Here is a 13,921-nt window from a genome sequence, read left to right on the forward strand (position 1 = left end):
TTCCTCTCTCCCCCTCCTTCCTTCCTTTCTCTGTCTCTCTCTTTCTTTCTTTCTTGTTTTGGAGACGGAGTCTTGCCCTGTCCCAGGCTGGAGTGCAGTGGCATGATCTGTAACCTCTGCCTCCCGGGTTCAAGCAATTCTTCTGCCTCAGCTTCCTGAGTAGCCACCACTCCTGGCTAATTTTTTGTATTTTAGTAGGGATGGGGTTTCACTGTGTTGCCTAGGCTGGTCTCAAACTCCTGAGCTCAGGCAATCCGCCTGCCTTGGCCTCCCGAAGTGGTAGGATTACAGGTGTGAGCCACTGTGCTTGGCCTTGGAGTGTTTTAAACTTCTTGGAGAATCTTCGAGGCTTGAATCTTCCCTCAATGTTGCCTTTGTGAATTATATTGTAGTTTAAGAATACTATTACAACACATATGGCACCTAGTATGTGTCAGGCAGTGTCATGAGATTTACTTGCTTTCTCTCATTTAGTTCTTGCAGTGACCTGAGAGGTCATCCAGCTAGTTAGGGGCACATCTGGGAATCTCACCCAGGCAGCCTGGCTCCAGGTTGTGTGCTCTTAATACCCCCTCTTCCCACCTTCCAACCCCCAATCCCTGTCTTTACCGATACATCTCTTAAATCATGATGAGTGTTCTTGTAGGAGTCTTCTTTATTCTTTCCAGCCCGTATGTTAAACATCTAGATTGAGCCAAAAAGGACAAGCAGGCAAGGGGTTGTGAGAATACTATTAACCACAAAATGTAACATGTATGGGACCCATCATCCATCGTTACAGAGACATGGACTGTCTATTTAATCCTTATAATAATTCTAAGAGGTAAATCCTCTAATTTAGAGAGGAGGAAGCTGGACACAAAGATGTTAAAAGGCATGCCCCAAATCACAGAACGGGAAGAAGGGATTTGGAGTTAGGCTTACCTGCTTGGGAAGAAAAGCTCAGAGTCTCTGAAGTAGATAGGCTTGCTAGGACACTTACCTTCTCTTTTCTCTCTGGTCTTCCCTTAATAAGCCAAGAGGGTTAGCGGCTGTAGTGGATGTCATGGGAATACTCTGCAGATCTTTGCTGCATGACTGGGGCACGCATTCCCCCAGGTGCTGGAAGTGTGGGTGACTGATGACTCCCCCCGACCCAGGATGTCTCTGTGGGAGAGAGCCACCTTGGTCAATGTCATGGCCCTCCTGGGCAACTCACATATAATGACTAGTTCATGGAGGAATAGAAAAGCCTGGTCCCTTGCCCTAACTTGAGTCAACTCTGAGTTCCCTATGGGCCTTTGTTACATTTTCATGGCAGCCCAACTTCTCCCTCTGCCTAGTCCTGTTTCTTTCACACTCCTATACAGGTGTCCGCCTTAAGACCACTCCTTGATAAACCTCCTGCATGTGTATCTCCATCACAAAGTCAATTCTTTCAGGAATTCAGCCTGCGACTGCTGGCAAGAGTCCCAGTGCCCTCTCCCAACCTTCAACTGTGCAATGTCAACTCACGTGGTAGGGAAGGGAGGGGAAACTAGCATTCACACCATGCAAGGCTCAGTGGTTGACAGACATTTTATATAGATGACTCCATAAACCCTCAAAGTAATGAAATCGAGTGACATATTGCTACTGATAGGGGTGGCAAGGTTAGAGAGAGGTGACTTGTCTGAGGTCACAAAGTTGCTAGGGAGACGAGCCAAATTTTTGGATACCAAAACTTAGGTAGTGTGGTGGCCTGAATAATGGTACCCTGAAGATGACTGTGTCCGAATCCCCAGAACCTGTGAACACGTTAACTTAACATGGCAAAAGGGAGTTCTCTGATGTGATTTAATTGTGCACCTCTGTATGGGACACTCTTGTCTCCCCAGTTTTCCCCTGGAGTGATGTCAAGGCTGCTGCTTCTTCCATTTGGGGGGCCCTGAGAAGCTGTATAAGCAAAGTTCCTTCTCTGAACAGCCCCCTGAAGTGGGTCAGCCATTGGCCAGCATCTACCCAGCTGACTCTACCTGGGGTGGCGGTGAGGAAGCAGGACTGAGGAGGTGAAACCCCTGTTCAGATTTGTTAGTGGAACCCTTCTGTACTTACCGTTGGGAGCAAGTTCATCTCTTTTAATTTCGGTTGCTTGTTTTGCTGCCGATCACTGTATTCCCACCCCTGCTTCTCTGAAATCAGGGCTAAGCTTTCTAAGAAATCTCAAGCAACTTGAAAGAACAACAGGCATAAACATGACATCTCCACTCCTCTTCAAGATCAAAGATTTTCCTCACTGCTGGAGTTAGTTGGGTTTTGATTTTCTTAGGTTTGGGGTGGGGTTGGCTAGAAGCCATTCTGGCTTGTTGGGATTGAAAATAGTGTTTACCGAGTCCCTATTTGGTGTCTGTATAATCCCTATTTTACCAGGGAGAATATTAAGGCACTTTCTTAGGATCCCAAGCTAAAAAAGCAGTGGAGGAGGGATACAAACCGTGTCTCTCCACCACAAAGCCCTTAAAGGCTCTCTTTATATGCTGCCTTATGAAACTTGCATTTTAGGCTGGGCGTGATGGCTTATGCCTGTAATCTCAACACTTCGGGAGGCAGGGACGAGATCACTTGAGGTCAGGAGTTCGAGACCAACCTGGCCAACATGGCGAAACCCCCATCTCTACTAAAAATACAAAAATTAGCCGGGTATGGTGGTGTGCACCTGTAATCCCAGCTACTTAGGAGGCTGAGGCAGGAGAATTGCTTGAACCTGGGGTAGGGTTAGGGTTAGCGCCACTGCACTCCAGCCTGGGTGACAGAGCAAGACTTTGTCTCAAAAATAAAATAAATAAATAAATAAAACCTTGAATTTTAAAAATAATGGAATTGTGACTACTCTTTCCCCAATTTCAGGTCCCAATTCGCAAAACACAATGTCACTGTTGTCTACCAAACTCTGCTTTCTCTCCTCCTTCCTCTCCATGTGCACCTTCTGCTCCAGGTGAATCCTGTTGAGCCCTCTGTTCCCATCTCCATAAACCACATCTGCTCTCTCTCCTGCCGAAATCAAAATGCTGTTCTCTTGCCAAGTGGCTTCATCTGCTGGAAGTCTCCCTAATACTCTGGGTTTCGGCAACCCAGGGCTCCTGAATGAAATTCCAAACCTGTGTATCCTTCTTGCCTCTTTTCAAAATCCCAAAACTAATCTTTTTTACCCATTTGTTTCTGAAACTGCAGTGATTGTCTCCGGACTTTTATTACTAAATGCAGACATGGCTGGGTGTGGTGGCTCATGCCTGTAATCCCAGCACTTTGGGAGGCCAAGTTGGGCAGATTGCTTGAGCTCAGGAATTCAATACCAGCCTGGGCAACAGAGCAAAAACCCATCTCTACAAAAAATACAAAAATTAGCTGGATGTGGTAACATGCACTCGTAATCCCAGCTACCCAGGAGGCTGAGGAGGGAGGATCGCTGGAGCCTGAGAGGCACAGGTTGCAGTGAGCTGAAATTGTGCTACTGCAGTCCAGCCTGGGCAATCAGAGTGAGACCGTCTGAAAAAAAAAAAAAAAAAAGAAAAGAAAAAGAAATGCATACATGTTAAATTACAGAATTATAAACCTGGCAGGGTCAGGGAGAGCATCTGTTTTTTAGATGAGGGAAACTCAAGCCTAAGGTCACACAGTTTAGTGGCCAAGTCTACCCCTTGAGTCTATAACGGCATTCTACATGCTGCACTACACCTTCAGTCATTTATTGGGCATAGTTCTTTTTTCTTTTTTTTTTTGAGACAGAGTCTTGCTCTGTCACTCAGGCTGGAGTACAGTGGCGTGATGTCTGCTCACTACAACCTCCACCTTCTGTGTTCAAGTGATTCTCCTGCCTCAGCCTCCAGAGTAGCTGGGATTACAGGCATGTGCCACCATGCCCAGCTATTTTTTTTTTTTTTTTAGCAGAGACAGGGTTTCACCATGTCGGCCAGGCTGGTCTCGAAACCCTGACCATGTGATCCACCAGCCTCGGCCTCCCAAAGTGCTGGGATTACTGGCATGAGCCACCGTGCTCGCCTATTGGGCATGTTTCTGGATAAAGAGCATGAACTCGGAAGCTAGACTGCCCAGGGTTCAAAGCTGGCCTCTGCCACTTGCTAGCTGTGTGACCTTGGACATGTTTCTTAACATCTCTGTGCCTCACCTATAAACTGGGAATAATATCAATGCCAACTTCATAGTGCTAATGTCAGAATTAAATGGTTTAATAATGTGCAGCTGTGCTGGGGACAGTGGCTCACACCTGTAATCCCAGCACCTTGGGAAACCAAGGCAGGTGGATCACCTGAGGTTGGGAGTTCAAGACCAGCCTGACCAACATGGAGAAAACCCATCTCTACTAAAAATACAAAATTAGCCAGATGTGGTAGTGCATGCCTGTAATCCCAGCTACGAGGAGGGCTGAGGCAGGAAAATTGCTTGAACTTGGGAGGCGGAGGTTGTGGTGAGCCATGATCGCACCATTGCACTCCAGCCTGGGCAACAAGAGCGAAACTCCATCTCAAAGAAAGAAAAAATGTGCATAGTAGTTGTTCAACAAGTGTTAGTTATTGATTATTTCATCCATGGGACTGAATGTTTTAAAGAAAGATAATTATCAAAGCTTTCCTGCAATGGTTTGAGAAACTTCCAGACATATGTGGGCATTATGGCAGAATGAGTAAAAGCACCAACTCTAAAAGCGAACTATGAGAGTCCACAACCTCATTCTGCCTCCTTTTGGCTGCAAGACTTTCGGAAGTTATTTAACTTCTTTGTGCCTCGGTGTCCTCATCTTTAAAATGGGAAAAATAAAAGTATTGACAACTTAGGGCTGTTGGGAAAAATTAGAGATCATCTAAGTTAAGCACCTAGTATATAATGAAGGTTTAATATTTGTTAGCTCTCACTATTAGCAGAAAAAAAAACCAAAAAAACAAAAAACAATGTGAACTTCGCTCCATTACTTTTAGTTCAGTCATTTAGTAAGTCATGCAGAATTACTTGTGAAAGCTCTGCATATACAAAATGATTTGTAATCACTGCATTATTTAACCAATTAATTAATATGTATTGTTCAAAATAGCCCTAGGAAGTTATCTGAGGTTCTCTGTATTCATGATAAGTCTTAGAAACTCAAGGTCACACAGGGAGTTGATGGTAGAGTTAAGAAAGGAATTTGCAATCACCTGTTTTTGTTGCTTGACTCCCTGAGACATGCTGCTTTTCTTTCCTTTATTGTTTATCTCCATCAAAAACAATGCTTTTGCCGGGCGCTGTGGCTCATGCCTGTAATCCCAGCACTTTGGGAAGCTGAGGCAGGTGGATCACCTGAGGTCAGGAATTCGAGACCAGCCTGGCCAACATGGTGAAAACTTATCTCTAAATAAATAAATAAACACACAAAAATCCAATGCTTATTTAGTCGGGTATCAGGGGGTGACCTGACTGCTCATGCTCTTTGGAGGGCTCAGTCCAGAAGATGCCCAATCTGCTTGCATTCTTGCTAAGAGGAAATGTGGCTCAAGTAGAAATTGAGGGCATAAGGTGGGTGGAACATTCTGATCTGGAACTTGTGAGTAGGATGGATGTGATATTATGATTATAGCAACATACATCGTCTTTTGTTCACAGTTGCTAGCTCCTAACTCTCATAGCCATTGTTACAGTCTTTTGTTATAATGCTGGGGGCACTTCAGGGCTCAGGAAACATATCTCTCTCTGTGACCTTCTATTTTTCTTTCACCTGCCCGAGGCAGGACTCTAACCTGATCATGGGTTATATGACCCTCATTCTAAAGAGGGTCCTGCCCCGTACTCTGGAGGAAGAAATCCTGCACAGAGAGGCTAAGAAGAATCTGAACGGACAGGCCATGCTGGATTTAGATCACACTCTTTTTGCCCAATCTTGTTTAGCCACAGTTGTCCTTGCTTCCATCACAGACAACCAATGAAGTCTCCGTAAAAGGCCCAAAGGACAGGGTCTGGGGAGAGTCCAGAGAGCTGAACACATGGAGGCTGACAGGAAGGCGTAGAATTCATCCAAGCAGGAGGGTGGCATGCCCCAAATCCTTGAGGACAGAAGCTCCTGTGTCTGGGACCCCTCCAGACCTCCCCACTGTGTCTCTTTATCTGGCTATTTATTTGTACTTTTCAAAATATCCTTCTAGGGCCGGGTGCAGTGGCTCATGCCTGTAATCCCAGCACTGCAGAAGGCTGAAATGGAGGGAATTGCTTGAGGCCAGGAGTTTGAGACCAGCCTGGGCAACATAGCAAGACCCTGAGACTCCCCTCTGTTAAAAAAGTAAAATAAAATATTCTTCTAACTAAACTGGCAAACATAAGTAAGTGTTACCCTGAGTTCTGCCAGCCGCTCTAGCAAATTAATCAAACCTGAATTGGGGGTCGTGGGAACCCCAACTTGAAGCCACTCAGTCAGAAGTGCTGGAGGCTCGGACTTGAGACGGGGCTGGTGGGTGGAACAGATCTTGTGGGACTGAGCCCTCAACCTGTGGGATCTGACATTATCTCTGGTTAGATAGTGTCAGAACTGAATTGGAGTCCACTGAGCTAGCTGGTGTCTGTTGCTTGGTGCGTGGGGGAAAACCCCTCACATCCATGGTCACAGAAGTCTTCTGTTGCGGTGGTTTGAGAGCAGAGGAAAAATGCAGTTTGAGAGTGTTCTTCCGGAAACTATAGGGAATAGTGTAAAACTTGGAAAGTTAGGATTAAGAATATGGGATTCTGAAAATCCTTTAAAGAGAGAAAATGACAGTCACTCCCAGTAGAAAGTGGTCAAGGGAAAACTGATTTTGAAGAAAGGCATATCAAGAGAAATACAGCGTTAGATAAAAACTACAAACCATGCATCCTACCTGGGCTGTCCCTGTGTTTACAGCCCATTCCTTCCCAAGGACAGAGTCACTTGGCAGGGGAACTGGCCACATGCAAGGTTCTGAAGGCTTGAGCCAACTTCTCAGTGGAAAACAAAAGACTCCAGTTTAACCCAGGAGCTGTGTGGGGAACCAATCCAACTCTCACCTCAGGTCCCTGAGCGGCTCCAGGGAGATCTCCCAACAATCTGGCCATGGGCAATAAGTCTACCTCATTACAGCTGAATGGGTCACTGCACGGGCAAATGTATCTGATAGGAATCAGGCCCCAGTCAGTTTTATATCCTGAAATCCCCACTCACCTTTCCAGGCAGATGAGCCCATTTCCCCTACTAATGTCCTACAGGCAAATCAATGGCTACAGCTTCCTTTTACACAATACCTTTGAACCAGAGGAAAAAAGCAAACAAAAAGCTGGGTATAAATCAAATCGGTGAGAGAGTGTGTGTACGTAAACCTGTATGTGCAAACTGAACACTCAAGTACAACAGGGAAACTTGCTTTTTCAGATTCTTTCCTTGAGTTAAAAGAGTTAGGCTCTGAGAGTTTAAAAAAATTTTTTTAAAAGAATAAACTTTTGCGTCTTGTTTTCCTGAAGTAAAACATACCTTTAACCTGCAAGTGATCACCTTTTTAAAATCATGCTAGCAAAAACAGTGAATAAATGTTGCAAAACATTATTGTTAATTGTCCTTTTTGCTTGACCTCTGATCTACAAATAAGGCCCTTCTGGAAAAGGCCTCCATGGCACTTTCTTAAAAAACTGGTTTGTTTATATAACACAGGGAGCAGAGTTTCAGAAAACTCATTCCAAGGACACCTTTTCGTTCCAATTAAAGCAAGAAGTTTGGAAGAAGTGCAAGGAGCCCAATGACTTTGTAGAGAAATTGTAACGTCCTGAGTACAAAACAGCCCTCCTATATGACTTGGCAGCTTTGTTTCTAGTTTGGCCTCATTTCTTTCTCCACATTTTAAAATTGCCCCACCTGTAATCTCAGCACTTTCAGAGGCCGAGGCGGGCAGATCATTTGAGGCCAGGAGTTCAAGACCAACCTGACCAACATGGTGAAATCTCATCTTTACTAAAAATACAAAAAAATTAGCCGAGTGTGGTGGTGCATACCTGTAATCTCATCTAATCGGGAGGCTGAGGCAGGAGAATTGCTTGTACCCCGGGAGGTGGAGGTTGCCGTGAGCTGAGATTGCACCACTGTGCTCCAGTCTGGGCAACAGAGCAAGACTCCACCTCAAATTCCAGGGCTGGTGCAGTGGTTCATGCCTGTAATCCCAGCACTTTGGGAGGCCAAGGCGGGTGGATCACTTCAGGCCAGGAGTTCCAGACCAGCATGGGAAACATGGTGAAACCCCATTGCTACTAAAAATAAAAATAAAAATAAAAATAAATAGCTGGGTACCATGGCAGGTGCCTGTAGACCCAGCTACCATGGAGGCTGAGGTACGAGAATCGCTTGAACTTGGGAGGTGCAGGCTGCAGTGGGCAGAGAGTACACCACTGTACTCCAGCCTGGTGACACTGCACTTCAGCCTGGGTGACAGACACTCCATTTAAAAAAAAAAAGAATGAAATTTTCATATAAAACATGAAAATTGTATCATGCTACCACAATTTGCTTCCAAGGATGTGGGTTCCTCCTGCTTCAATGACTTAGGAAATGTGCTCATTTTCTGTGAACTCAACCCACCAAGCCAAACACCAGCCCCAAGGAAGAATGGCTGGCCAGTGCTGGACCCTGAATGTCAGCAAGCAGGCATTTCTCTCAGGCTGAGAGAGAAGGGGCAGGTATTTTAAATGTCAAGGCCTCTTTTTTGAATACCCAGTGTTCCCATTTTAAATTTGAGAGGCATCAGCAAAGAGCATCCTGGCATGTCTTAACAGTTGCCAAGGGATGAAGGGTGATTGGGCAGATGCTGATACCCAGCTGTTCCCCAACTCCACTGAGGTCAGAACAAGAAACAGTGTTTTAGATCACTACTGAGGGAGAATCGACTGGTAATTTAGACACAAGAATAGAAAGTGTTTAGGAACTAGAAACTTTCACCGAGAAGGCACTTAATACATATGCAATCAATAACTGTTGAATGAATGAATGGATGAATGAATGAGGTTTTGGAATAATCTTTCTTTGATGTAGCACATATTTTAGGGATGGGCAACATGTGACTCTAATGAGCAGTTATGTCCATTAATTCTTTAAGTCTCTAAGGTGGCACAGTCCCATAGACATTTTATTAGTGGCCTCTGAGGCAGGCACTGAGAATTCCTCTGAGGAGCTTCAATCTAGTGGAGAGAAAGGTACTTAAACACGGAGTCCTACTGGCTAAGGATGCGTTTATGAGGAGAAGCTGCATAGAATTTAATGCAGAATATAAAACTCTGCTTCTAAATTCAATTTGTAGATTGAATACCTGCATTTATTGACACTTCTTATTAATTCATGTACTCATCAAATATTTGTTGAGTGCTTACTGTATTCCAGACACATTCTAGACACTAGAGATATGGCAGCGCACACAACAGGCCACATCCCTGCCTTCCATCGGGAAGAAAGCAGACAACAAATAAATAAGTAATGTGTCAGGTGGCGATAGATATCATGGGGAGAAATAAAGCAGGATGAGAGGTATGGAGAGAATCATAGTAGGGTGTTGATTTCTATAAGCTAACTGGGGACAGCCACTCCAACGAAGTGACATTTGAGTAGGTAGGACCTTTGAGAAGAAATGGAGCAAGTCGTGCAGCTATTTGGGAGCAAAGCATTCCAGGAGGCAGGAGTGGCAAGGGGAAAGACACTGAGCTTGGAATGAACTTAGAAAGTTCCAAGTATGTCAAGGAAGCCAGTGCTGCTGGAATAGAGTGAGGAGCAGCAGAGTGGAAAGAGATCAGGATAAAGACAGCAGAGCCAGAACTTACGCCACCTTTTATCTGAGGGACACAGGAAATCACTGGGGAGTTATGGGCATAGGGGTGATGTGAAAATGACTGGTGTGTAAAACTGCAGCGGGCCGGGATGGCAGGAGGGAAACCTGTCAGGAGGTTATTGCAGTAACAGCAGTCAGGGATGATGCTGCTGTCCCGGCCTTGGGAAGGTAGGGGTAGAGGTGGTGAGAAGTGGTTGGATTTTGGATGTATTTTGATGATAGAGTTGACAGAATTTTCTGTGGAATGGATGTAGGGTATGAAAGGGAAAACATGAAAGGGATCATTTTAAGGCTTGGGGCCAAACCAACTGGAAAAATAGCAGTGCCGTTTACTGAGATAGTGAAGATTGTGGCTCCCCGGGAGGAGAAATAGGGGATCTGTTTTGGACAAGTTAAGTACGTGGTGCCTGTTAGACATCCAAGTGCAAATGTCAAGTCAGCTTTGGACAAAACCAACCAAGACTGGAATTCAGGCCAGGCATGGTGGCTCATGCCTGTTAACCCAGCACTTTGGGAGGCCGAGGTGGGTGAATCACCTGAGGTCAGGAGTTCAAGATCAGCCTGACCAACATGGTGAAATACTGTCTCTATTAAAAATACAAAAATTAGTCAGTAATCCAGGCTACTTGAGAGGCGGAGTCAGGTGAATCGTTTGAACCCCGGAGGTGGAGGTTGCAGTGAGCCACGACCTTGCCATTGCACTCTGGCCTGGGCAACAATAGTGAAACTCAGCCTCAAAAAAAAAAAAAAAAAAAAAAAGACTGGAATTCAGGTGAAGACCAGCAGGCTGGCAGTGTGAATTTAGGAGTCACAAGCACATGGTTATTATTTAAGCCAGGAGGGTGGCTAGGGAGGGAGTGTAGACAGAGAAGAGCAGCGGCCCGTGTCCTGAGCCCTGTGGCATTCCCCCGTGTGAGATCAGGAAGAGAGGTGATTCTCCTGGTTCAGAAAAGCAAAAGTAACAAGGATGTAATTCTTGGCTTAGCAGTCACCATTCTTTGACATGGTCACAGTCATCTAACCGCTAAATAGTAATTTAACCAAACATTGTCCTTGTAACTATATTAAGGGAAAGGAAGAAGAAAGAATAAGTATGTAAACAGGTGTAACAATGATGAATGATAATCTTCCAAAGTAAGAATATAATAAATATGTATGTAAATTATAAATAAATAGCAGTATAAAGAGGATATATAGAAACACAGGTAAATACCGGGAGAAACAACCAAAAGACTAGAAAGTGGCTTCCTTTGTGGGGTAGGAAAAGTAGGAAAGAAGGGAGAAAGCAACTACTCTTATTTCATTCAAACTTTATGGACTCCAGGCCAGGCACAGTGGCTCATGCCTGTAATCCCAGCACTTTAGGAGTCTGAAGTGGGACGGGGGTGGGGTGGGGGAGATCACTTGAACCCAGGGGTCCGGGACCAAACAGGGGAACATAGCAGGACTCTGTCTCTACAGAAAAATTTTAAAAATAGCTAAGCCTGGTGGTGTGTGACTTTAGTCCCTGCTACTCTGAAGGCTGAGGAAGGAGAATGGCTTGATCTGGGGAGTGGAGGCTGCAGTGAGCCATGATTGCACTACTGCACTCCAACCAGGGTAACAGAATGAGACTTTGACTCAAAAACAAAACAAAACAAAACCCACAAAATCACAAAACACAAAACATGGATGAATGGATAAACAAAATGTGGCCTATCCATACGATGGAATATTAACTGTGAAAAGGAATGATGTATTGATACCTGGTAGAACAAGAATGACTCTTGAAAACATTGTGCTAAGTGAAAGAAGCCAGACACAAAAGATCTCGTATCCTATGATTCCAATTGTATGAAATATTCAGAATTAAAAAATCTACAGAGACTGAAAATTGATTAGTAATTGACAGGGGCCTGGGAGAGGGGAAATGGGGTGTGACTACCAGTAAGGTACAGGGTTTCATTTTTGGGATGATGAAAATATTTGTAATTAGAATGGAGGAATGGTTGGATCCCTTTGTGAATATACTACAAACTACTAAACTGTGTGCTTTGAAAAGCTGAATTTTTGGATTTGGGAATTGTATCTAAATTTTAAAAATCATATACTATTTGAAATGTTATATTTTACAAAAGTATTACCTCAATAAAAATTAAAATTAATTTTAAATCATATTATTCTCAAAAGCCTGGATTAGCTTTGGGATAAGTAAAAGAACACCAAAACTAATTTGAACATTACTTTGGGATTCATGTTGTTTTCCTCTTGTGATGAAAGTGTCTTAAATCATGAAACATAGCTGGCCTCAGGCAGTGGCAATGACCTTGATGCAGGCAGAGGGTAGGAAGGAAGGTGGTGTCCACACTCTTGTTGCCTGCCTTCCAGATCTCACACATGGGAAACAAACTTACGAACAGGCTTTGCTACATAGTATGTGGGGCACCTTGCTCGTGAAGGAGGAAAGAAGTGCCACTAACGGTACTAAAATAGTAGGGCTTTTTTCCTGTAGTATTTCTTTCGTCATGGTGTTTTTTACTTTTTTTTTGTTGTTGTTTTTTGAGACGGAGTCTCACTCTGTTGCCTAGGCTGGAGTGCAGTGTCACGATCTTGGCTTGCTGCAACCTCCACCTCCTGGATTCAAGCAATTCTCCTGCCTCAGCCTCCCCAGTAGCTGGGATTACAGGTGCATGCCACCACACCTGGCTAATTTTTTGTATTTGTAGTAGAGATCGGGTTTCACAGTGTTAGCCAGGATGGTCTGCATCTCCTGACCTCATGATCTGCCCGCCTTGGCCTCCCAAAGTGCTGGGATTACAGGCATGAGCCACTGTGCCCAGCCAATGTCTTTCTAAGTAAGAAAAAATTAAACATGAACATTATCAGTATGAATTTCATCATTTGTTTTTACATTGTACAATGCCAGTTTCAAAAGCAAATATGATAGCATTTCACTTATATGTAGAATCACCAAAAGCACACGATTTGTACCTGGTAGCTTGTAGACATACTTAGGTATTCTGTTTTTATCAGAACAGCAAAGATATTGCACAAAGCACTCAACAGTTTTTATTTTATTTCTTGATATGCTGACATTCCATCAATATTCTCTACTTTTGGCTTTCCTGATGACTAAGGAAAGACAGAAAGGAAAAGGAATTATGCGTTGCCCCATCTTTTCCTTTCCTCTGTGTCTTTATTTTCAGCATAAGTGGTTCCCTAATGCAGAGAGGTAAGAAATACACAAGTAGGAAAACATGAGCAGGGTACCTCAGTGGGTCACGCTTCTTAAAATTCCTTCATCTTCTTGTGTTCCAAGTAAATACTGTCTCACATGGAAAGCGTGATCTCTCAGGGCCCTCAGCAGCCTGCAGACTCAGTTGTTTCTCTGATACACTTACTTCGTTCTGGTTTTAAGGCTGGCTGAGCCCTCCTGCATCTTAGGTCCACCAGATTCTGTGCTCGGGGCACCCCTGAAGCTGCCTGGGAACAGGGCAGCAAGGGACCACAGTGGACACCCATATTGATCTTATCTCCTCTGCTCATGCTCCATTGTTCCATTGGACTTCACTTACAAAACATGAATTCCAAGCTAAAATTATTCAGGATGTCAAGGATGCAGCAGCAGAGCATTAAAACAAACCTGGGGCCCTTCTGAGCAAGAGGTCCTACACAACACAGGTTACATGCCTGAAAGCTGGCCTGGCTAGTGGAACCTGATTAACAGCCACAATCCCTAGTTTGAGGGTGCTGGGAAAAAGTGGTTTTCTGCTGTCTAGCTTCTGCAGTACATACATATGCCAGGGGCAAGGGAAATAAATTCTGAATGCCAATCGATTGCATATGCAACAGACCCTCGTCTCCTTCCCCCTTGTAGGCTTTCTTTCCTTCTTTTTTTTTTTTTTAAGACGGGGTTTCACCGTGTTGGTCAGGCTGGTCTTGAACTCCCGACCTCACGTGATCCGCCCGCCTTGGCCTCCAAAGTGCTTGGATTACAGGCATTAAATGAGCCACCATGCCCAGCCTTCTTTCCTTCTCTTAACCTTTTTCCTTCCCCTCACCTTCTTATTTTCCAAAAGAAACATTCACTTCAAAACAACCCCACTGTTTTTTTTCTTTTTCTTTTTTAT

This window comes from Cebus imitator, unplaced genomic scaffold, assembly GCF_001604975.1.
Source record: "Cebus imitator isolate Cc_AM_T3 unplaced genomic scaffold, Cebus_imitator-1.0 Scaffold124, whole genome shotgun sequence".
Lineage (NCBI taxonomy): Eukaryota > Metazoa > Chordata > Mammalia > Primates > Cebidae > Cebus > Cebus imitator.